The following is a 26,197-nucleotide window of genomic DNA, read 5'->3' as shown; positions in this document are numbered from 1 at the left end:
CTTTCCGCGTTAAATTAAACAAACAAACGAAAACGAAAAATAAAGAAACAAAACATTCTTTCGTGCCTCTGAATTATGCTCTAATTTTTCCATATTCTCATATTCTGTGAGGATATTTCAGATGATCCTTGATTTTTTTTGAGTCTTTCACAGAAGCGTCATATTCAGAGCGAGATGACAGGGGCTGGCTGGAAGCAAAGCTCAAGGATTCACCAGATATCTCGTCGCAGAACCCAGACAGATTGTCTCACATATACATTTTTTTCGCTCTACTCCTGCTCGTGTTTCTGTTTACTCGTAAGCATCACACAGAAGCTAATGTCACAGGATTCAGGACTCGAGGAATTGAAAAATCAACCCCTGATTTCTGCAAATAAAAGAACAAAAAAGAAATACGAGGTAGAGGTAGTTAAAGGGCAACCCATCAAGTTGATGTACGACACGACGATGAACGTCGTCGACAACGAACTTGGATGTATTTTCCACACAAATCTCTCTGCCGCCTGCCTTCGCATACAAAATTTGTCTCCCTCCGACGACGCCGCCACCGCCACCCTCGACGCGACGTCGAATGACTTTGTCGTTATTTTTCTTGATGATGGTGTATGTGTTTTTCCGAATTTTATTTCACGTTTTTCGTCCTTTTGTATACTCAGTAAAGTAAAGTAGCTATGGCTGATGGGACATTAGGCAAACAATTCAAAATGAGGGTGACATTTAAGAAACGAAAGTAAAAAAAAAACTCACACACAAACAAGAAACATGGAACACCCTGTGAATGATGATGCTCCTCACCTAACATCAGCAGAAGGAGAGCACATACAACAACAGACATAAGAGCTTTTCTTTTGCGCCTCTGGAGAGAGTGTTGAAATGTTGTTTGTATTTACGAAGCACGGCACGGCACGGACATATATTTCAAGGACGCGTCGTATAGCGTATTTCCCAAAAAAGATGCGAGCAGAGTTGCGGATGAAAATCAAGAAATTATTATGATCATTGTGAAAGATAAACTTTTTGGGAATAAACCGATTTGCTTCGTCGAATGTTGTTTTTTTTTTAATGTTTAAGTGGCCATTCGGCGGTTATCTTAAGATATAAGTTTTAAACGTTGGCATAAAGCTCCTCTTCGTCGGTTTCGTTGGTAGTCCTTGCCCGCTATTTCGTAAAGAGAGGTACTTAATAACTTATTCTTCCTCTTCTTGGTTTTGTCTTGTTTGTGGAAATTTCGTTGATGTTTATTATACAAAGATTTATGCGGGATGTTTTTAATGGTGTAATATGTATTTTGTAGGGGTTGTCTAAAACTGTGTATAGGCATGTTATGGGATATTTTTGAGTTATGAAAGTAAATTAAAATATTAAATTCTGGGTCACAATTGTGTTTGTAGATCTTTTGGGTTTTCATTTTACAGGTTTTCTCAAACAAAAGAAAAATATCATGTGATACAGAGAAGACATGAAGTTCAGAAGTTAACAAGCTTTAAAATCACAATTTTTGGAATTGCGGTTTAAATTAATGCCCAAAAAGTGATCTCAAATTCTTAGGAGTAATTTTTATTCAGGTTAAGGTTGGTTTAATTTTAAATAATTAAGGAAATACTGGAAATTTATAGAAGTTCGGACCAAAAGCTAATTTTAAAGCAAATTTTGGCCATTGAAAACAAAAGCTGCTTAATTTGTATACTTGCGAATTAAAGCAGATATTTTAATGACCTCGCCGATAAATTAAATTTTGAAGACAAAAACTTGATTTTGATTGTACCTATTTGAACTTTTGTATCAATGCAATTTAAGACACTGCTTAAAATGAATGCAGAGCAATAAATGTTTGAATTTTTTTTTTGATGTAACTCATTCTTTAGTTGAAGTGAGATAAAATCGGGAAACGTCAACAAAGTTCGTCTAAGAAAAAGAGAATAGAAGACACATTTTTATATTTCTGTGGCAGCGAAACTTATTATATTTTGTTAAAACCCGCTCAAATTAGTTTCGCTTAAATTAATTCCTATTGAATATCCAAAAGGATGTTGGCAAAACTGTTGTTTTTGTATTGCGCACAAATTCAACGGGTTGCGAATACCTGAATAATTATTTAATACATCATGTACATTCGTTTAAATTCGTTGGGTAAAACATTCGTGCAGTACGTCTATAAAAGGAATATCTGTTACAAACAAATATGTACTCGAAATTGGTCTTAACATTATACTGATGATATATTCTAGGAGAACCTATATATAGGTTGAAATGTTTGAAGTGGTTTCCTGAATTTGTTTGATAGAAAATACAGACAATTTTATTGATTGTTTTTTATTAAACACTCATGTTTTTTTTTCTAACTATTTTTAAGTTCAATGTTTTATTTATGATAAAATAATTATTTTTAAATATAAATTACAGCTTTTTACTTGAACTTTTTCCATAATAAGAAAATCAAATAAAACGTAGGTTTAATAAAATGAAAATTTGTCGAAAACCATTTAATCTTTCTCATTACAATATTAAGTCACATTAAGATATCACAACAGAAAGTTGACATATAATAGGAAAAGAATTTAAAAATGTGGCAAGATTATAACATCTTGTTGTAAGATGTAATAATCTTAGCAATTCAAATTAAATATCAATTTAACTTTTATAATTGTGAATTAAAAAGTTGACACCGTCAAAACATAATTAAATGAAGAGTACCCTTTTTTTAATACAACATCAGACTGGGGTGTTTGTGCAACATGAAATGGAAACGTATTTTCCGAACGTATGAAACACTGTCAAAACTGTATAGAATTTTAATATCAGATTCAGTCAGTTCATCAGTTACTGCTTGTTGATCATCAAGCCATCCTCAAAGACGGTCAGGAAGATGTCAACTTTTTAAGTCAAATGAAACTCATTTGTATTTCTGTGGATGTGTGAATAAGTTTCTGATAAACTGAAAAATCGAGAATGTCGGGCCTTTTTTAAACTAAATTCGTCTTGCCCAATGCACATCGGCAAGGCGTATCAATCTATACTCAAGAGATGTCTCCTTAATTAAATTGCATTTTAAGGCTCACAAATTACACTATTCAGAAAATATTGCTCGATTTGATTGTTTATTATGTAGATTATGAAGTCACATGTACAAATTTAAATGAATCATGAACAATTTCATAAACAACCTTTGTGCATTTAACAGGATTTTAAACTGCAAAATGGGATATTTTCATTTCACCAAGGGTTTTTAAAGTAAAGACGCTTTTAAACACCTTTTAAAACTAAATGCAAATCTTTGGCTCATTCAATTTTAAAAATGTCATTAAAAAATGAATATGACAGCTGATGTTTTCTTTTGTAAAGAGGTTTTATTTTTACAGAGCTGTGAAGAGAACTTACTCCATTTTAACAGCTTGATGAAACTGAAGAAATTTAAAAAGCTTTTGGATAAAAGTGATGTAGTACCCGTTTCATGATGATTGGTGCGTTGGACTGTCATACGAGAGGTCTTGGATTCAATCCCTGCCTATGCCACATAAAGTTTTTTTACGGGTAGGTACTACCTCTTGCGAGGAATTGACAAATTTTCCAAGAGTAATTCTTATCATGAAAAAGTGCTTTCTTAAATTAGCCGTTCGGATTTGGCTTAAAACTGTAGGTCCCTTCCATCCCTGACAACAGTACTCGCACACATGAATGGTTGAGCATTGTCAGTCACTAGGCCCTAGTTCTCAAACGGACTGTTGCGCCACCCAATTTATTTATTTATTTTAGACAAAGGTTATTTTAGTGTTTGTTTATGAAATCAGACGTCAGACGCTAAAAGTAACAAACTGTCAAACCCAAAATTCAGGCGAAAATTATGGAAAAAGAATTGCATTAGACCCTAATTTTCAATAATTCTAGACGATGTTATTTTCATAACCAACAAAAACAAAATGAAGATATTAAATAAATTAAAGTTTTCCATACAAAAATTTTCAGTCAAAAATCATGGGTTAATAACTTTTGTGTCACCACAATTTTAAAAAGGTGAATTTTCAAGACATTCTTATCCAAAAATTCTTCTGCTACTGTTGTTAATAAATTGAATTCGTTTTTAAGGCATGGAATTTTTATACAAGTTTAGATTTAAATTAATGAAAATCAGAACATGCTGTGAGTTTTAATAAGAGCTTTTACAAGGGCAGTTCCCGAATCAATCAATACAGTGGTACTCGGATTTTCTGGTTCTACCCGGCTACCTGAGTAGACGACAACAATTAAAGAGAGCATAAAATTTAATTTTTAATTGTTGCCTTACATATTATCCTTAAAAAATCATCTTTAGTTCATTGACTGAGAAAAATAAAAACAAATTTAATTTTAATTTGCACAGTTTCGTTCTTGTTGGTTCTCATTGAAATCAAATCCATATTATTTCGTTAGTGAGTCTCCCTTTTCTGGCTCTCACACTGAAACAATTTTCACAAATTAGGTGTCAATTGTATTTTTTTAAATATTCAGATATAAATAGTTGAAGCACTTAACTTTTTAGTATCATAAGAATATCAAATATTTGGAAAATAAAAATAAAATATGTGTTGTTATTATAAACTCAAAGTTAATTTTGGTTATTTTGTACAATTTGGAGAATGGAGCTATGACATTGTTATTAATTTGCGAGCACAGAAGGTGCTATTCTTAGATATTTTGACATTTTTAAATATTCAATTTGAGACTAATATTGCAAGTTTAATTAATTTTTTAGTGATGATTAGTAGCATTTACATTCGTCCTTGTCGTAAAATAATAATAAATAATATTTTAGGCAATCATATATTCTTATGAGAATAAACAAGAAAGAATAAAAGTAAATTGATTTAATAAGCAAGCTAATGAGTACATTTTGTCTATTTTTTGTAAAATATTCACTTTGTTTTAAGTTTATATACAAAATAAAAAGTGATTATCCAATATTACTATTTATTGAACTATAGATAAAAGTACAAAGCAATATTATAAGCTTTTAGCTACCGGGGATTCTAGCTGTTTTCTAATAGGTTCGGTATAATGCATTAAATTATATAAAGTGTTTTGCTTTTTTTTATATTTAGAGTATTTCTTTTGACATATTTGGCCTGTCGTTTAAACGGGGGACACAATCGACCTTTGTAAGAACATATTCCTTCACCTTTTTGTTTTAAGCAACATGTAAATGCATTTTTTTTCTTAAGGAGAGTCACTGCTTTTTAAAAAGTTTCTAATTGAGATTTCACTAGCAACATATTAAAAATGATAAGGTTAAGTAATACTAATACCAATAATAATAATCATATTGAACATTTTTTTGTATCATAAACATAAGACAGAAGCAGGTAATAAAACTAACAAATATTTTCATTTATTAAGAACTCTTTTATAATAAAATTGAATTGAAACAAGATGTCCAAATATATCGCTTATATCTTATGGCATTATTTTGTCGTTTTGAGCACCCGTTAAAGTTTATATCTTACAGGTACCTGAATGCCCGACTACTCGGGTAAAACTCGTAAACTTCTACTCGGTTTTTAAGACTTAAAAATTACTGAACTAAATTCAGCGATATTGCTTTGGTTATGAGTCTGTAAAATCATCCAATGTAGCATAGGTTTTTTATATTTTAGTATTTTATTTTGTGTGAATTTAATACGGACAATTGCACGATAAAGCCGAAAAAGAAGGATAATTTCGTTGATGTGTATTCCCAATTTCCGTGCAGGTGGTTAAGAAAGAGAACTGCTCATGTTACGGTCCTTAAATACCAGCGTCAATTTATGAGTCTACATAATATTAAACTTTATTTGAAATCTAAAAAATAAAAATCTATAAACAAGAAACTCAAAATCCCTTTACTAAGTTATCCCCTTTAACTCTTGATTTCCTATTTAATATTCAACTCAAATTCTTCGCATAGGAAAAATATTCTTAAAATTAATTAAAACCTAAAGTTCAACACACACACACACAGCGAAAGTATATACAAAAATGAATGAAAAGCATAACAAAACAAAAAACAGAAAGAAAAGAACCAAAAAGGGTTACATAACCAGTGTTGTTGTTGTTGTTGTCGGTCGTAGTCGGTTTGGGCCTTAAATCCTGGAACATGTTGTCGGTGACACTTTTTGCATGAAAGTATGTAAATTATTTACCACATTTTACACAAACCCAATGAGAGAGAGCGAGAGGGAATCGTAGAGAGTAAAGTTTGTTTCGGATTTGTGTATGTCCTTAAATACACACTATAGCTATCAGCTGCTTCAAAAGCAGCTCCAGCTCCAACTCCAACTCGTCCTGTCAATGGAATTTTCATTTCTCTGCTTGCGCCGCGCTGCCGGGCTCTGAAGAGAGTGTGGACTTCAAAATGGGTGATGATGGGTGGGTGGCAGGGTGGTTGCCCAGGCCTAGAGCCAGGCAGGACATAAAACGAATAGATGAAGTATGGCAACGATGCGTTTGTGTACACATATTTGTAAATAATGCAACATTGTGTTTTTTTAGTTCTTTCTTTCTTCTTCTTCCCTTCTATTTCTTCAATGTGTTTTGTGTTCTTTCTATTTGTGTGACGCAGGCGGGCGGTAGTGGCAGGCGGCGAAAGGTTGCCTTGTGCTCTATAGAAGTGCCATGTTCTTACCCTTAGTCCTGATGGTGGTGAGTATATTTTTGATATTTGAAGACGGCGGGGTAGGTGAGGGTGCAATATAAACTTTTCTGCCTCCCCCCATTCCTCAAGCCAACCATATGATAGATTGCTCTTAGTGGAGAAATTTCACTTGCGCTAGACGCTGCTGATGTTGTATCTGCAGCAACTTTGGAGCTGATGACGATAATGGTGGTTGAGTGAATGATTCTTGACGTGGAGGTGTACTCGGTTGAGTGTATGTACGGGGAAGTGTTTACTGGACCTTTTTTGATCTTTGCCGATGAGGAACGACATCGAGGATGGTTGATGATGCTGCCTCTACTGCGACCGAAAGAAGACTCTGCCGTCGTCAACGACATGATAGAGGAATGGGACAGGTGAGGCTGCTCAGCTTGGCTCGGCTCGGCTGGATGAGAATGATGTGATGAGATTCCCCATGTCTGGTGCAAATTTTCTTCAATTTGCTTTGTTTTTGCTGAACTCCGTATACTCCTTTGCTGCCATCATTCATCGTCGTCGTCGTCATCATCGTCATCGGAGTCATCATCATCATAGAATTCCCTTTTCTTTATCATTTTTATTTACCAAGGGTGAAATCGACAACGACAACTAGAAACAGAACAAGAAGTAGGGTGGTATTTTGGAGTCAAATACTCCCTTGAATTTTGCACTTTGTTGAAAAGTGACTGATGGTATGGCTGATTTCGTTCAGTTCAGGGCGGTTCGAATGGGTTTTTCGTTTCGAATTCGAATACGACAACGAATACGAATTCTCTTTGTTATTCAGAGTGGCGAGAATATAAGACCTGTACTTTTTTGTGTGTTTATCTATTTAATTTTTTTTTCTGTTCGTTTCGTCGTTTTTCTTTGTAATTTTGTTATTTGCGCCATTGAAGAAGAATCCTTATAGCCTTAGAACAATATACATGCATAGTCACATCAGAGAGTGTGTAGGAGGTAGGTACATAGAAAGAATATCGCTTTTTTTTGGGAATTTCCTATCGGAAGCTTTTGATTTCGAGTTAGGGGTTGTTTTTTTTGTTTTTGTCTTAATGCATCGATTTATTCAAGTGAAACACATAACAAGTCAAGTGGAAATATTGTATGGATTTCTTTTAACATTTAAATTGACAAAGTTGTTTGATGTTTCTTTTTTTGGTTCGTTTTTTCTTTTGATTTTTCGTTTTTCTGAAGATTCTAACAAGAATTCTTTTGGTAATAAGAGAAATTTTCGCTCTAAAGTTCCGCTTGAAATAAAAATGAATGTAGCTCCTTAAGAGTGATTGTAAATTTGATATTGAGAACATACGCATTTACAATTAAAAAATTTTGAGAAAAAAGTATTTTCAAATCAAAAAAATTACAATAAAGTGTGGGGCGGCAATAAGGACACAGTTTTATGTATTCTTTGACTTCTAAGTCAGGTTATATTTTCAGGACTATCATGAGTACTAGACTGAAAATCGAGTAAAATTATTTTAAGGGTTCTATTTTTTGATAGATTTCATTTCTTTGAATATTTTTCGAAATCACTAATTAAATCAGCTGACATACATTAATGTATCACATCAATCAATAAACAATTTTGTTGATAACCATAATTTGTACATTTTCTTATGGTTTCTTTTGATCTGTTTACAACAAAAGAAATAAAAAATGACAAACAAGCTGCGGATTTTCGGTCGTTGGTGATAACCAATTTCAAAATTTGGGAAATACTCAAGTGTCGAAGCATAGTTTTTGAACGTGTGGTGAAAGTTTCTTAAAGAATGTTATGGAGGAGAAATTTGGTATTCTGAAAAGTGCTCTCAAATACAAAGTAAAATCTTTTCAAGTTAAGGTTTTAAGTGAAATTACTACTTTTTAAACGAATTCTTCTTGTGTAATTGAAATCACATTAATATAATCTAGTTGAATTCAAATCACTTGAAAACTGCAAAAATCGGTAAGTAAAAAATAAATTAGGTAACGCAACAGTACGTTGAGAATTAGGCCCTAGTGACTTACAACTCTTAGCCATTCCTGTGTGCGAGTAATATTTTCAGGGATTGAGGGGACCAACAGTTTTAAGCTGAATCCGAACGGCTTATTTTAGAAAGTACTTTTCATGACAAGAATAAGTCAATTCCTCGCAAGAAGGAGAACTCGTGAAAAAGCTTTAGATGGATAAAACCAAGACCTCTGGCAGTCCAACACACTAAACATCATGTCACAGATACGTAAAACACGAAATTTCACACGTTTTGGTTTCAAAATTATGTAATCAATATCGGAAAAAGTGAATTAAAGAACTCCAATTTTTGTTTTGAATCGTTTTAAATTTCATTTTGAATGTAAATGAAATGTAGAACTTTGCAAATATAAATTAAATTAGTTATGCTTTAAGTTTTGTTTCATAAACCATGATGAAAGGTGATAATGCTAATACTCAGCATCAAGAAATATATTCTTAATTTTGGTGCAATCAACATGGGTAATGGGTATCTTATGATATAAATTAGGTTTAACAAGATCACAATTTTTCAGAAATTTTAAATCAAAAATACTCTGTTTCACATTTTATGATAAAACATTTTAAACCGTGATTTTTGGTATTTTCTTAACAATGGATTCTTTAGTAAATGAAATAATAAGTACAATTTAAATTTGGATCTATCTTTTAGTAAAAGATAAAACTCAGAATATTGGTGTTCACTGTATAATATATGTAGTTAAACCGATTATGTGATCAATGTTAGAGAAAAAAATAAAATTTAAAAATTCATTTTTTATTTGAATGTTTCTTAAACAAAATTGTTTTCATTTCAACTATTTTAAACAACAAAAACAGCCAGGTCAAGTTCTTTGCCATTATACCTGTATTCTGTGTTTAAAATAATATTGTCAGAAACATAGTTTTTCTATTATTTGCAAATCAAGTTGAAGATTTTGGACAGTATTGAACGTAGAGCATTCAGACTGATTGGTGATATAACCATCATAAGATCATTTACGTCACTTGAACATCGTCGAAATGTTTCTTGTCTCACGCTTTTTTACCGTTATTTTAATGGTTTATGCTCTAGAGAAATAGCCAGCTGCATTCCTCTCCTTAAACAATTCAACCGTAATACTCGCGCTTCTAGGAATGCTCATCAATATACCCTCGGTCGTACTGTCAAGTACAGAGATTCGTTCGTTAGCCGTACTATGCGAATGTGGAATGCCTTGCCGCACTCTGTCTTTCCCAGCTATTGCAATATTCAAGAATTCAAAACCAATGTGCACCGACATCTCGTTGTAAACCCTCTCTCCCTACACTAGTGCTCACACTGTGTCTACATAATAAGGGTAAAATCCCTTTGAGTGTGCGCTTATTATAAAAAAAAGAAAAAAAAAAAGAAGATCAACACCTCACTATATTTCAACCTCAAATGACGAGATGGTGAAAGAAATACATTGCAAAACTTTAGTGGATTGACAATTCTATTAATTGGTAAATAAAATCAAGAATCATTTCTTTATAATGAAGTCTTGAAACTCTGTACAACTGTAAAAAACCATCGAAAACTAAGTTCAAAATACAATTGCAGCTGTAGTATCGGCAATTCAGGCAAATCAAATAAGCGTTTCTACTCGAAACTTATTGGGAAAACTGAAGTCATTATAGTAGATACTTCAAGATGATTTAAATTACCACAAGCAAGTTAAACCCTCAGGATTTTCCTGTTTGTAAGAAAATTTGCCGAAAAATGATTGCCTGTTTATGTCAGATGAGGCCCAATTTTGACCAAAACGGCAATGTAAATAAGCAAAATTACCGTACTTATATGGAGTAAATTAAATCTAGAAACGCTTCATGAGACGGAACTGCTCCCAGAACGAGAACTGTGTTGTGCACAGTTTCAAAGAGGTGTATTGTCGAGCCCTTGAAGAAAACGGTGTAATAGTTACTGTCAATGGGAACCGTAATTTAAAGATGTTGAATGAGTTGTTTTTTACCCACAACTGACGAACCCAATTGAACAGCATACAACTGCCCATATATAGCCAGGACAGTTATTCGGATCTCCAACGAAAACACCCAAACAAATTTTTTTCCAGAAACTTCACGTTTCACTGGCCCTAAGGTCACCTGACCTGACTGCACTAGTTTAGAGTTATGTCCAGCAGGAGGTCTTCAAAACGAAATCTAGGATTTTGACTGAATGCCATTATGACAATAATTGCGGCGTTCCCAACTTCAACAATTCAGGCCGCAATGCACAAGCGTGAGCGTGGAGGTCATTTAAGCCTTATCATCTTTAAAAACAATAAACTATTTAAAACAAAATTTAGTTTTCTATCCAATAAAATAAATACAAGCGAAACACACTGGTTAACAAAAAATGTGTTGAATTTCTTATTGTAGCACAATTATTGCGCCACCCTGGACATAAAAATCCACAGTTCAAAAGTATAGATATTGTTCATCACAGCCAAATTTTATCCCGGTTAAAAAAAATACACTGGATGAAAATTTGTAATTGTTCCATGATAAAAAGGTGCAAAAACTCAGCACCAAACAATATAGTTTAGGGTAAATTCCGAATTTTGGTGCAATCAACATGGATATCTTATGATTTTAATTGATTTTAAGTCGATTGAGTTCTTGGAAAAGTTTAAAAATTTTCTTGTATGTAAGAAGAGCACAATTTTTGAATATTTATTTTTCAGAAATTCTATTTTATTATCATTCTACTTCAAATATTTTCGAGTATTAAACCTGAACATCATTGTCTTTCTATTTGCTGAAACACAAATATTACAGGTAAAACTTCTTTGTGGTTTCTTTTAAAAAGATATGAAAAAATATATATACAGCTATGTTAAACATTTCAGTCTCTCTCGAAATGAAATTTAAAACGTATGAATTGGAATTCTAAAATCCAATTTTATCGAATTCGATTTGTTTTTTCGAACTTAAAACGAAGTCAATTTCCGTGTTTTACATTACGATTTATGCGATTTTCAAGTGATTTGAAATTAACTCGAAAAATTTAATGTCATTTGAATTTGACAAGAGGAAATTGTCAGTATTTTTACTTAAAGGAAATAAACCTTAACATTCTTGTTTAAAGCACTTTATTCTTGAAACGTTATACATACATATGTATGTAGCTTCTTATTTGTATTTAAGGAAACTGACAAGGCATTTACATTGATTTCAGAGCATGGCTAATGTCTTTTCTATATAGCATTTCTAGTAAAACAATGCCTTCTTAAACATTTTCAAGACACATTCAACCAGAGTCACCAGTCTTTTCCAAACAAAATTTATTACTATATCTGCAGCGAAAAGTACAATTAAAAACATTAGAAATTATAACAATCACAAGATTATTTATTGACTGATGTTAGACTTAGAAGTTAGCTGCTTTTTCAGTTGAAGTGATTTTGAAAAGTATTGAAAGTTATGAAATCGATGGAATGATAAAACCCTGAAAACACTTTAACTTTATTTTCAATTTATTTTTCGATTTTAGTTCATTTGATTATGGGAACCTAGTTGATATTCTTCAACTTTTCTTTCATCTTTTCAAGACTTTTTCTTCACTATCTTAATGACCTTTCAGTTTTTGTTGATGTTGTTCAGAACTTTTTTTGTAGTACTTTTAATAACGTTTAAAAATCATACATCTATTTAAAATGTTTCAAAAGCAAAGAAATGTTGCCATAGTTGGCAGATCCGGGACTTGGCGATACTTTTTGCTTATATGTAAAAAAAAATGTTGACAATATTTATATTCAAGAAATTTATATGGTTTTCAAATAATTGAGACAAAATCTTCCAGCACCAATGGCGGAGGAATGAACGTTTCGTATCCAATATATAAGACCTTTAAATCTGTCGAGAATTAAAAACAGATTGTTTAACGTGTAAATTCAGAGTGCTTCACTAAAATTTCTTCTTGACTTAGTTGTTCACCTTAATTTGTTTTCAAGAATCAAGCATATTTCTCTCTACAACTACTTGACTACTTTAAGACCAAAATATTTTTAAAAGGTATTTATTACAATTTTCCTTTTAGCATCAGCACTAATCTACGAGTAAGCAGACTGATAAAGATAGTAATAACAAACTATTGAAATTTAAATCCAAAAAAGGCCAAGGGTTTTGGGTTCAATCCCTGCCTATGATATCTAAAGTTTTTCTCACGTTTACTGCCTCTTGCGAGGAATTGCAAAATCCTCGGACTTCTTGCCATGCAAAGCGCTTTCTTAAATAAGCCGTTCGATTTGGCCTTAAATTGTATGGGACCACATCCCTGACAACAATACTCGCACACAGGAATGGTTGAGAGTTGTATAAGTCACCAGGTCCTAGTTCTGGACGGACTGTTGCGCAACTTAACGTAGTTTTTAACTTAGAATTTAAAAATTGATTTACAATTTATTTAAGTGAACACAAAATATTTGGGCGATATATTTTAAAATCGATTAATGAGCTATTCGTTAAGATTGATTTCATATGGTTTTCAATGCTTCAAACTACATTTTCTTGTGTTTTTGAACAATTTCGAATATACTTTTACAACCTAATTTTGTTTCGTAGATATAGTTACTGTTATCTTTCTTTTTGTTTTTATACTGAGTATTCCCCGAAAAACCTTGAAACCATAAATTATTTCGGTATAATTAAGAGATAATGTTGCGTTCATTCCACAACACTACACAATTTCCCCAATTTCAGTTTAGTTTGACACAAAAATCCGTTTTAATTAATATCCTTTTGTTGGTTGTTCTTGTGGTTATGCCATCCATACACACCACCACCGAAAAAAGAAGAAGAATTAGGAAAATAAAAATAAAAGAAATCTTTTTTAAGTATCAAACAAAAGATTTCTAAGTGAAGGTAATAACTTATTTCCCTTCTCGTTTATTTATATTATTAGTTACCCTTATTTCTATATTATAATGTTCCATAGCATAGGCTGACTGAGGCTTTATGCTGATGATGCTTCTGAAGTTTGGAAGCGGAAGCTGAAGCACCAGGCGCCATTTAATATTTTTTTTGGTTTTTGCTGTCGAAAAATATGTGTGTACAGCACGAGCTAAAAGTTAGACAAACGGTACGGTACCTATACACACCCCAAGAACATACCGACGGTACACAATATAAACCACAACTTAACCCTTATTTCTGCAACGTTTTTTGTGTATGAAAAATCGAATAAACTACAGAAAGGGTAGATGGTGGGTGGGGTTTATAGAGGTAGTAAAGTGTATAGACACAGGGAGAACGGAAGATATGGATAACATTGAACTTGTGCCCTAAATACTAACTTCACTTATCTTTTATTGTTTTTTTAAGCTCTCAGTGGAAGAAAATATAGAAGGTGCGACGAGGGCGCTGAGGAAGAATAAAAGATGAATAAGGGTTTCGGCTTTTCGAAGCCTTCAAATTTCAGGTAGGAAGGTAGCAGAAATTTATATATATTTTTTCGACAAAAGGGTTTATGTGTGCTTTTGTTTTTTAACTCAACTCAGGAATCTAAGAATTAATGGTTCAACATTATGCGAGTACGTTATGTTTAAAAGGTACACAACTTTTGTTCAGGAAGGTTATTGTATACTTCCCTACGTACAGTATACACCTATTCATAAGAGTGTGAAGTCGGTTGGTTGTTTTTATATTTTTTCAGGGGCACTTGGGATTTTATATGGGCTTAAGGTTTTCGTTTTTGTTTTTCCATAGAAAATGATTGATTTGAGGCTGTAAAAGAGGAAAAGAGACTCAAAAACAACTCCTGAAGTATTTTAACAAGTGCGAGTTTTGAAACAAACACATCAAATAATAAGGCAAGGCATTAGCATGAGAGCAGGTGGCCAGGGATTACTTCGATAACATATTGTAAAATTTAAACACGCACACTCTTTAACTTTGGTTTTATTTAAACTTTTCTGACATTTCATTTGCCGCATAGGAGTGTAAAAGAAGTCTCAGAGGGTTGATAAATTTGCGAAAGGGATCAGAAAAGTAAATAATAGGCAACATTCAAGAATCGGTTTTTTTTTTGTTTTCTGGGTGGCATTTTGTATTGTAACTAGGATAATATGGTTTTGGTTTAGATAAGCGTTAAAAATGAATATTGTTACTTTTTTATAATGCAAAAATAAGAACTTGAAAAACAAAATTTATAAATGTCGGCTTAAATTTATCAGGAAAATCTTATGGAAGTGATTCTTACCTTTAATTTGATGATGCAGAAAATCTGAAAGGAAAGGAAAAAGAAACTATTAGTTGATTTTGTCTTTAGTAAAATGCACACATGTGTTAACAAAAATTAACTATTAATTTTTAAATTTCATCCGAAATAAATTTTGGTGTAAATTCTCTTTCTGAGTAAGAGTCCACTTTTTATCAACTTTCATTTAAAAACTTGAGACAAAAATTAAATTAGATATTTAAGCACAACCAACTTGTATTCTTCATTCTAGAATACTGCTGTGACAAACGAGCACTGAGTGCTTTTAAACGTTCTCTTTCTGTTCTTATCTGAAAAAAAACATAATTTTAAGTTAATACCTCTGCGCGTTGATTGAGATGTGGTGGGAAAAAGACGTTGTCTCTTAAGAAAGTACAAACACTAACCCAGAAATAGTCCTAAAAACGATGAATTTATTTTCTTAAAAACCTTTAAACGTTGAGAAATGTCAACATTTCTTATTCGAAAAATTGGCCGGACAAAATTATTTAACAATGAAATGTTAGTTAAATAAAACTAATTTTAAAATGCAGGTGCAGGATGCAGAAATCGAACTGCTTCATAAAGGTTAGAAAGAATTAATCGAACCTTTCGATATCAAAAAAGGCTTTAGACAAGGTGATGCATTGTCGTTCGATTTCTTTAACATAGTCCTTGAAAGAATAGTGCATAGTCACGCGTCAAAACTAGAGGTGCTATGTTCCAAAAGTCAGTCCAATTACAGGCATATGGTGATGATATTCACATAATCGGTAGAACTCAGATTTTGTGAGTATTGAGGCAGACGTAACTTTAAGGTAGTTAAGGAATTTTTCTACCTAGGCTATGCTATAAACACAGAAAAAAACACCATCGCTGAGATCAAACGCAGAATTACTCTTGATAACCGCTGATTCTTTGGCTTAGAAAGCAAGTAATACACAAACACTTATAAAACAGTTCATGACGTGATCTACGGTCCAGTACGCATAGAAGATCATTGGAGAAGAAGATGGAACGCCGAGCTGCACATTGACGTAAACTTAGCCATAAGAACAGAAGTTCAACGAATGAGATGGCTGGGTTACGTAGAGCGCACGGAAATCAAAGTTCCGAACCGGAAGTCTTCGCATCGACTCCCAGAAGACAGCGCAGTAGAGGAAGACCATCGGATCAGGTGGCGCTCACAAGTGGAAAGTGACCACATCCTACTTGGAGTGCGCAACAGGAGACATCTAGAAAGGGACCGAGCTCGAAGGAGAACAGAGAACTGAAGCTCCACCTTAAGCAAGTAAGTAATTCTCACATTTGACATTTTTTTTAAACGCAGAACCTTGCACGACAGAACTATGTGTTTGATAAAATCTTTTTAATAACAGGTGAAAAAATTTAGCACAAAGTATTTATGAAATATTTAAGAATGGATCAATGTTTTTCATGGTGATTCTCAAAGTGTTAAAAATCATAGTTGGGAAAAAATTATTACTAAAAAATTCAATTACCATTACTTGTTATTACACACTTTTTCTAAGGCATAACATTTTAAATGATTAAGTAAAATGTTAAAGCTATTTTAAGCAATTAACTAAGACTATAAAATGATTGCCTAGTTTTATACTATTTTAACATTTTAATATCTCTTAACAGTTAAAATCCAGGAATTGCAACTTTAACTTTTAGTAATTCGCGAAATGCAAATGAAATCTGTTCAACTATTCTTATAAGAGCAGTGGATGGTATAATGCAGTCTACATTCTACAGTCTACAGTCTACAGTCTACAGTCTACAGTCTACAGTCTACAGTCTACAGTCTACAGTCTACAGTCTACAGTCTACAGTCTACAGTCTACAGTCTACAGTCTACAGTCTACAGTCTACAGTCTACAGTCTACAGTCTACAGTCTACAGCCTACAGTCTACAGTCTACAGTCTACAGTCTACAGTCTACAGTCTACAGTCTACAGTCTACAGTCTACAGTCTACAGTCTACAGTCTACAGTCTACAGTCTACAGTCTACATTCTACAGTCTACAGTCTACAGTCTATAGTCTACAGTCTACAGTCTACAGTCTACAGTCTACAGTCTACAGTCTACAGTCGACACTCTACAGTCTACAGTCTACAGTCTACAGTCTACAGTCTACAGTCTACAGTCTACAGTCTACAGTCTACAGTCTACAGTCTACAGTCTACAGTCTACAGTCTACAGTCTACAGTCTATGGTCTACAGTCTACAGTCTACAGTCTACAGTCTTCATGAAACAATCTGCAATCTACAGTTCACAGTGCACAGTCTATAGTCTAGAATACACCGTTTAAGAGTATTTGTTATGTTTATTTTCACGAACTGTCAATTTTAGACATTTTTGGATTCCCCTTTTTTTAATATAAGACAATATGCAATTAACTATAGTTAGCAAAACGAAAAGAATGGTTTCAAATTTTGTAGTCTCTTAGTAAATTGTTAAATATTAATCAAATTGCTAACTAGAAAATTGTTAAAACCTTAAAAATAGGTTTAACATTTTTCACCATAATATTTTTTCAAATCCGTAAAATGTATATTTTTTGAGTATATTGAATTCTTGGTAGGAATTCATTTTAACTTTCGAAAAAATGTACTCAAATTTTTAATAGACAGTGATAAACACTTCTTAGAAAAATTTCTAAAAGATAAAAAAGAAAATCAAGTGTAGCCTTCTTTGTTTGTTAATGCTATTTTTTTGGAAAGATTTTGTGTGTTTTTTCGGTAAAAAAAAAACAACAAAAAAACTGTGATGTACTGCTAAAAATTTTCTAAGAAAATTTTTTATTGAAAATCGACTAAGACACTGAGAGAATTAACATAAATAATAAAACCTATTACAGTAATTGTTTATTTTTTTATATTTAACAACCTAAATGATTTTGAAAAATTATCACTTCGTTATTAAAAACTCTTAACATAACTTTTAAAATAAAGAGAAGAAAACATGTTTTTATTTTTATTTGACATTTTTTTAAAGTAATAAAAAAAACATAAAAATTCGTTTAATTTCTTTAAAATTTTCTACAAAATACAGAACAAAACAACATAATATAAATAGAATAATACATCTGTACATCTGAACACACATATACCTTAATTTAAAAGGCGTTAACATGTCTATTTTGTCTTCTAATGATCTATTAAATGTTAACATAAACATAAAATCTGCCATCATCAAAATAACTTTACATTTAAGGGCGACATAATAAAATTCCATAGACAGATCATAAAACAAAGGTCACCGCAACACTTTATGTCAGTATAATATAAATACATATACAAATAATAATAAAAACACACAAACAAAAACAGAAGCAGAAACATAATACATAGTATACTCGTCGTATAACGGAAAACAAGAATTAATATCTCCTAATTCTTTGGGCAATTAAAAACCAACCACCAAACCAAACTTTGGACGAACACGAACCATCCCCTAACTCATTTTCTTGTTCTATGAAGTCTCGAATTCGATGGAAGTCGCCATCATCGCTACCACCGATATACCAAACGCCCACCAACCCACCGCTTTATGCCACAACTTTCGTATTAAATGCACAACCGAGAAATGTAAGTACCTCACCTATACCGTTACATTTTGTATAATATTAACGTTAGTCTCGTATATTCGTTACGTACCTAGTTTCCATTACAGTAAACATCTGATGATGGTCGTTTTTTTTCGGAGAGTTGGGTTATTCTGGCGATATACCTTCGTTAAGTCTATTTACCCAACCCCTCCCCCTTTTTCAGTGCTCGAAAATGTATTCCAAATTTAAACCATCACTATACACAGGGTGGGTCAAATGGTTTTTCTTAATTTGAAATCACTCTTCAGGTTTCAGTTTTCAATTTTCTTGTATTTTTTTTAAGGCTTTTGAAGCAAACTCAAAAATTTAGCTAGGATGAACTTCAACTTTTTGGAGAGCACCAAATTAGTTAAATTTTATTTTTAAACAAATCATTCGATTGTTTTAAACCAACGCGACGTCGCTTGATTTCGTCAACAAAGCGCTTTACATGATCTTCCTGAAACTGCAGGTCATCGCTTAGTTCTAATACTTAAGCAAATGCAGAAAGCATTTTTGTTAGTCCAGAAACATCGACGAGAATGCTAATGACCAACTCGGTATGTCCCCCGAAGAGTTCGAAGAACCGAATTTTATATCCTTCCAAACAAAGTTTAATTTGGTCAAAAGTAGAAGCCAAGAAATTATATACAATAGGGCTAAAATAGGGACATTTTCAAAGGTTGAATAACTTTAAAAAATTCAATAGTTAATTGAACTCCACGATATGCGAATTTGATTGTAACCGATTATTGTTTGAGGCGTCAGTTGAAGAGCAAAGTTTAAACACCTTGATGTCAGATATCCTAGAAAATTTTATGAGAAATGTCAGCCCGTCTTTGTGAACATGAAGCAGACTTGCATTATATTCCATAAGCCCAAAAAAATTCTCTTCTTTGTGATTTTAAAATAAACTATAATTAATACAAGCCTAAATCTATAAAAGCTATTATCACTTTAAATGAGTAATTCACTTTTAGACCACCCTGTAGAATGAAGGATATTGGAGAAGGGCTCGGAAGATGGGCAGTAAAGTAACACACAGTCGATTCGCTCGACTACACTCTTTTACACCACCACCGAAAGTGATGTATAGAATAAATACGAAATATCTATCTTTTATCTATACCCAGAGCTCCGCATAAGGGAGCGAATTTTATTAGATACCACTTTCCACATCATGATGGCGAAGCTTTATTACAACCCTTATTCGTCCTTGCTTCGAACATTATATTCGGCTTCCGCAGCGGACTACTGTCAGGACAGGACACTGTGCGGCAGAAGAATTTCGAAAATGGTAACTGATTTTTGGTGATGTATGATGTCTATGTACTCTACTCAGTGAGAGGGTGTTATATATGGTATTAGAATTCCAAAAGCAGAAAAGCACCGAATGGCGCCGGCCGGGTCGGGTTGGTTAGGGTATGAAACATAGAACATATTCACTGTTCACCATTTGAGATAGACATCATTCTCTGAGGTTAGTTTTATTATTATTTTTATTATTATTCGCTTCATCTTTGGTTTTTTCTCTCAATTTCTATCCCGGCCGGGTTCTGGTTCTGGGAAACATCATTTATTTATAAGTCTTTTTTTTTGATTATATAGTGGTTTGGGATTTTTTTCGTTTATTTTCATTGGAAATGAAAAGAGTAAGGAGGCTTCTTTCGGGGAGAGGAAATTACTAAACCTTTTGAGAATAACTTGTCTTTATAGTCCCTATGAGCAACCTCTTACCTGGCATATTTGTGTTGTTTTAAATTTTCTTAAAAATAAAACTATTTATCTATAATTAATTGTTGAAACAAATACTCATTTCAAATTCGCCCCTTAAAAAACGTAAAACAAGAGAAAACCTACAAGAAAAAATCCTTATATGATACTTAAAAACTAAACATTGCACATAAACCCAAAAGCTATATAAATAAAATATCTAGTTTAAGACATTAAGAATTAGCTCATTATCAAAATAAGAACATCTTCTAAAAAATTGTCTTGCAAAAAATAAATCACAAGCTTGAGTTGAGTGATATCTACGGAGTTTAGCTGTAACGAGTTTTGTGGCAAAAAAAAACTGATTTCATGCCGAGAAAAATATATAACTTGCGATTTTTGAGCATTGACCTTGATTTTCCACTTATGAAAATAGTTTTGTAGGGTATTAAGTGAGCATTGTAGACTACTGAGAGCACATTAAGGCAATAGGCTAGACGAAAAAAGTGCTGTGTGTTCAGAAAACTTAGCAAATTAAGCAGGTCGGGCACATAAACGTTGAAAAGTATGGGTTCCAGTACAGATCCCTGTGGAACTGCACTAACTATATCATAAAGAATAGAGTTTACACTGCCTGCGTATACAGCAAATTATCTGTTTTGTAAAAAACTTTTTATTGAATTAATATGATACATCGGAAAACTAAACATCATAAGTTTGTATATTAACCCGTGCGTCGTGCCAAACAGTGTCAGAGGCTTTTTTAATGTCCAAAAGTACCAGACCAGTCGATAATTTTGAATCAAGCTTAATTCTTAAAATTGTATGGCTTATGGAGTGACTAGATGACAAACTGCTAATTATGGTATATGTTTGCAACCTCGATATGGTTTAGTAATCGTCGATTAATTAGCTTTTCAAACAGTTTACCAACCGTACTTAACAAGCTAATAGGCCTTTAACTATTAGGATTATTCTTTGCTTTACTAGGTTTGCAGATAGCTATAACTTTTGCTGTCTTCGAATCATTTGGGAAATACGAAAGAATCATACAACAATTGAAAACCATTGTAGAATACTTGGTGGCTGTTGATGGAAAGGCTTTCAGCAACCTGTTGCTCATACCATCTAGACCAGATGATTTGTTGGGTTTTAATTGTTTAATCAACTCCTTCATTGAACTATTTTTAAAAAAGCTTATCTTGAACAATATTTTCAGTCACAATGTCGCTGAGATGAGATGAGAGTAAATGATTTTGGCAAAAACAGTCAGTCAATGCGGTTTCTTTTTCACATTGAGTAACAAGAACTCAGCCATTGAAGAAGCGGAATGATTGAATTTTTTTTGTGACCTTCCAAAACGGTTTAGACCCCTTATCAAAACTGGATAAGAGGTTATTGATTTTTTTATTTTTGAAAATGTCTATCTCGTTTTTTATTTTTGCGTTCAAAACTTTAACATTGTTCTTAAAAATATGGATTCTAAACCTAATTCATTTTCTTCTTTCCGAGTTACGCATGGTTTTCCGGTAATGACTCTGCCGGTTTGACATTTCCCTTCCCACCTACTCGTGCTACCTTCATTCATTTTTCCACTATATGGACGTTACTGACATTTTTGGATCATCTGCCGACTTTCATGATGACTTTTAATCTCCAGCCAGAAGACCTTAACGGGGAGAATTTATAGCAGTTGAACTTCTGATGCTTCCCAACTCCTCAGGAAGGACATCAATTACCAGACACAGTACTACTGTGCTTCCTAACCCGACTTACCAATGACGCGGCCGGAACAATTCATGAGATGGATTCTATTGACAAAATAAAAAACCAAAAGGTTATTGACGAGTGCAATAAGCTTTTGGCTACTAAAGAAAAGGCCGTTAAGAGTAACATATCTCAGGAGAAACCCTTTCAGCACAGAAAATGATTAAGCTTAATGGTCGAGCAAAAAAGGTATCGAGCCATCTCCCAGAGCAGCGCAATTGCATACTCTAAGAGAGGTTGTGAGGAATGACCTCCAAGTATCGATTGTGGATGACCTATCTACTAAGAGCAAAGGTCTGCTAGCGATAGCAGAGGCATTGTCGGCAAGCTTTCTGCGATGTTCTTTAATAATTCATTGCTCAAAAGTGAGAGCCCTTACCCTGCGCAGACGAGTTTTAGAGGAAATTCCTTACACAAAGCATTGCTTAGTTTAGAAAAAATGGGGGGGCTTAAAGATCCCAAGGCTTGCATTTGGTTGCCCCTCTAGTGCATTAAGCCAAGTGGACAGGAGCTGGTCCGTGGTCTTCAGAGATTAAATAAATATTGGTTCCAATGCATGACTGGGTTGTTATTAAGGAAGAAGAGCAACAGAAGACCAATTCAACTTATCTTGTGAATATTAGCGAGGAAAGGGCTCTTGAAAAACCGGAATATCAACATTAAAAACCTGCAAAGCTAGGAAACAGAGGCCGACAAAGGCGGTGACCAGGTTTTCGACGATAGGGTGGTTGCTAATTGTGCAGACTTCACTGGAAATTAAAAACGCGTTGCACGTTCGGTCACGTAGTCAAGATCAATTTGAAGACCCCTAAGTATGGTTTAGATAATCTAAAATTCTTTGCTAAGAGAAGAAATCATCGACTTCAGCTATATACAAAAACCATGGGATAATATCCTCAAAATTCAAGGCTTCATAGATGTAGCCAATATGACTTTATCTTTAAAATGGAAATCCAAAACCAAGTTAATCTTAAACCTTTTATTTTAGCTTAAAAAAAATACTTACAAACTTTTTTGTGTCCCAACCTTAGCATTCCTACCTGATAGATATCAGATTAGAAGACCAAAATGCGAATCGACTATTGTTGGCGTCTGCCTATTCCTTCAATGAAAGGAACTGAGCATCTTGGTATAAGAAGCAGAGATTCAGATTGGATGTGATGTAAACGCACTTCATTTTTCAAATTCCGAAAATTATACTTAATGTTGATGTATTGTTGGAAAATTGAAGAGTCTCCTCTGTGAATTCTTCTTCAGATTACAAATGGATTCTCTTCAACATAAGTTTTGAGTCAGAAACTCCTTCCCCTTATAAAAAATTATAAAAGACTGGAAAATATTCTATCAAATAAAGTTCAAACTAAACAAAATTCCAAATCTTAGCATAGAATCTATAGAAGATCTGGAACCCCTGGTAAATTGTTTGAATCATCAGTTAAAACTGCTATTAAGATTTTATGCACAGTCAAATATAGCCATAAAACATTCACTCAGCAAGCAGCAATGAAATTCTGCACAGTAATCAAGTCGAAATCATTGTCGCTAAACTGATCATTGGCAACAAGATACCTTAAAAAATCCAATTTAAGATGGGACATCCTCCAAACCTGTGCTACAATTCCTAGTGAGCATACTAACAGGTCAAAACCTATTGTTTACCATACAAAGAAAATGCGGCTTAATACCGATGACATGTGCAAAGGCTTCAATAACGAGGAAGAGCAGGAAGATACAGCCCACTTCTTATCCCACTGCCCAGCACAAGGCCACACTAGAAAACAAACTCTTAGTTAGACACTTCTCCAATTATCTTAAAGAACTGGTAAGTATTTCAGAAAAAACATCTATTGGGATTTATAAAAGCTTCTAAATGGGAAGAACAATAGGAAAGTTGTAAAGTTTGTAAGCAACTTTGACCTGATTCTACAAACTTAATTCTTTTACTCATAGGGTCTTATTCCTGTGCTGCTGAAATGTTCAGCCATTTTTCTGTGTAATGTTCTTCTTACAGACATCAAACAACCAATATTTTAATTAAAGGATCTTGCACCAGATAATTTCTTTGAAAGTATAGAAGGGAAAAATGTGTAGAAAACTATTTAATGAAACCCATTTGCCTAAGGGCTAGAACAAAGAGAAAGTCATAGTGATGTTGAAAAAAAAGAAATAGAACATAGTTTGCTGGGACTTTATTTCCGAATGAATTTTGTCCTAGGATTTCTTTTACAACTGATTTTCCTTAAAAAAAATGGAAAACTTTGAAGTTTATTTTTATTTCCCTTTTTCATAGAAAAAAATACATTACACAGTTTAATGACTCAGTTGCAAGTATATCCTTTATATACGAGTATCTGTTCGTTTCATAAGTACTTTAATTTCCTGTGACATTGTTTTTGAGAAAAAATATCCAAAACAAAGCCAACGATATTCCCATTTTTCGTATAAAAATACTGCAGATGTATTTTTATGCAGATATATAAAAAGGGATATATCCATTTTTCCATTACTTATTCATCATCATCGTGAATAGTTACACCTTTCTGTAATATTTACATACCCCTCCTTACCCACATAGATACTCGACTCGAAGGTATGGTATATTTACTTTTCGTGCTCTCTCTCTTACAAGAACAAGATCCTAATTTACAAAACGTTGCAGATAAATTGTAAAATTAATTTACATGAAGGGTTTTCCTTGATGTTACCAAAGTCGAGTATATGCCTGTCTGTATGTCTTTCAAATTTTAATATGCAGACATAAATCAACGAGAATCCTTCTTGTTTTCCGTCTCACTTGTAGGTATATGTATATGTTTGTACCACCACCACAAATTGGTTGAATTATTTCAACTTCTTTTCCATATCCGCATAAAGTCGTATATTGCATACACATTATCCTACATCCTGAATTTTCTATTTCATTACCTTTTTTTTTCTTGTAAAGAAATGTTTCCGAGAACTTAATAAAAAATTCATACAGAAAGAAAATATGTATGTTTTTCTTTTTTTTATTTCCTTTAGATGAAAACTTACTTTAGACTCGTTTATTGCGAAAGAAACTTTTACTTTGCGTGACTGCACCACTTACCTAAAAGGAAAGAACGGGAGCAGTTTTCCGCCATACCACACCCGCCGCCGTACCGCAGCGCACCATTTTGAAAACTTGTCAGACATTCATTTTGTGTGTATGTTTGTTAGGTCTGATGATATGACATAGTGCTTTTTGTTTATATTAATAGGGTGACCATAGGACCTATTTTTGTTTCAACTTATTAAAATTGTGTGATTACAAAAGGACCACAAAATAATATTTGAATGAGGCCTTATCAGGGAAAAAAACACGATGGGTTGCCAACTTACCTACTTAGCAAAACTACATTCACATTTATATTTTGTCATTCTATGTTTTTTCTTACTTTTTTGCTTTACAAAGAAAACATGGAACTATCAATTCACATTAAACTTTCCACAAATTAAAAAAAATATAATTTGTTCATTATAAAAAGTTTGTACAAGTTTAAGGGGCGATTTTGCAAGTTGACATGAATCAAAGTAAAAGACTAAAAACATAGAAAATGTTTCCCAACAGAATTGAAACTATATCGAAAGCCACAAAAGCATTTAATTGTATTATGGGTCATTTAATCCTGTTTTCCTGAGGTGCACTTCAAATTGATATCAAGTTAGCAAACCAACAAAAAACATAAAAAACATAGAAAACCAAAATCAACATTGTAACATAATAATTAATGGAAAATTATTTCTCTCATTTTCATCGGTGAATTTTTTGTTTGCTACGTTTTGATACTTGTCTGTCAATGTTCGAGGGTTGTTACTTATATTTCTGGCCCAATAATGAAAACCAAATAATAACGATTAAATTTGTTTTTATTGTTTTTCAAAATATTCTCCATGAAAGCAATACACTTTTACATGCGTTTGAACCAATTTTAGTAGCACTTTTTTCAATCAGATTGAGGTACCTCCAAAACATAGTTTTTGAAAGCATGAACGACTTCCTCAGGGGCCGAAAAACGTTTTGCGAGCATTTTTTTTAATGTGTGGGAATAAAAAGAAGTCATTGGATGCCAAATCTGGACTGTACGGTGGATGACCCATTAATTCGATGTTTTGGAAGGTCAAAAATTCCTTTGTTTGATGTGTGAGAGATTGGATTGGCATGATGAAGAATGATTCGTCACTTCTTAATCTTTTTTCGAATTTCTCAAATGACTTCTGGCAAACAAATGTTTGTATACCATTCAGAATT

General features: G+C 33.0%; 1 protein-coding gene across 1 annotated transcript in view; it reads right to left on the bottom strand.

Annotated features, from left to right (window-relative positions):
• LOC129943028 (frizzled-2) overlaps positions 1–26,197 on the bottom strand; it is a 315,230-nt gene that overhangs the window by 195,017 nt on the left and 94,016 nt on the right. Inside the window, exon 2 of the mRNA XM_056052232.1 lies at positions 14,854–14,877. The gene's annotated coding sequence lies outside the window, so the exon portion shown is untranslated. The remainder of the gene's footprint in view (positions 1–14,853; positions 14,878–26,197) is intronic.

Source organism: Eupeodes corollae, chromosome 1 (genome assembly GCF_945859685.1).
Source record: "Eupeodes corollae chromosome 1, idEupCoro1.1, whole genome shotgun sequence".
NCBI lineage: Eukaryota > Metazoa > Arthropoda > Insecta > Diptera > Syrphidae > Eupeodes > Eupeodes corollae.
Note: the sequence above shows the minus strand (reverse complement) of the source record. Positions and strands in the feature narration are given on the sequence as shown.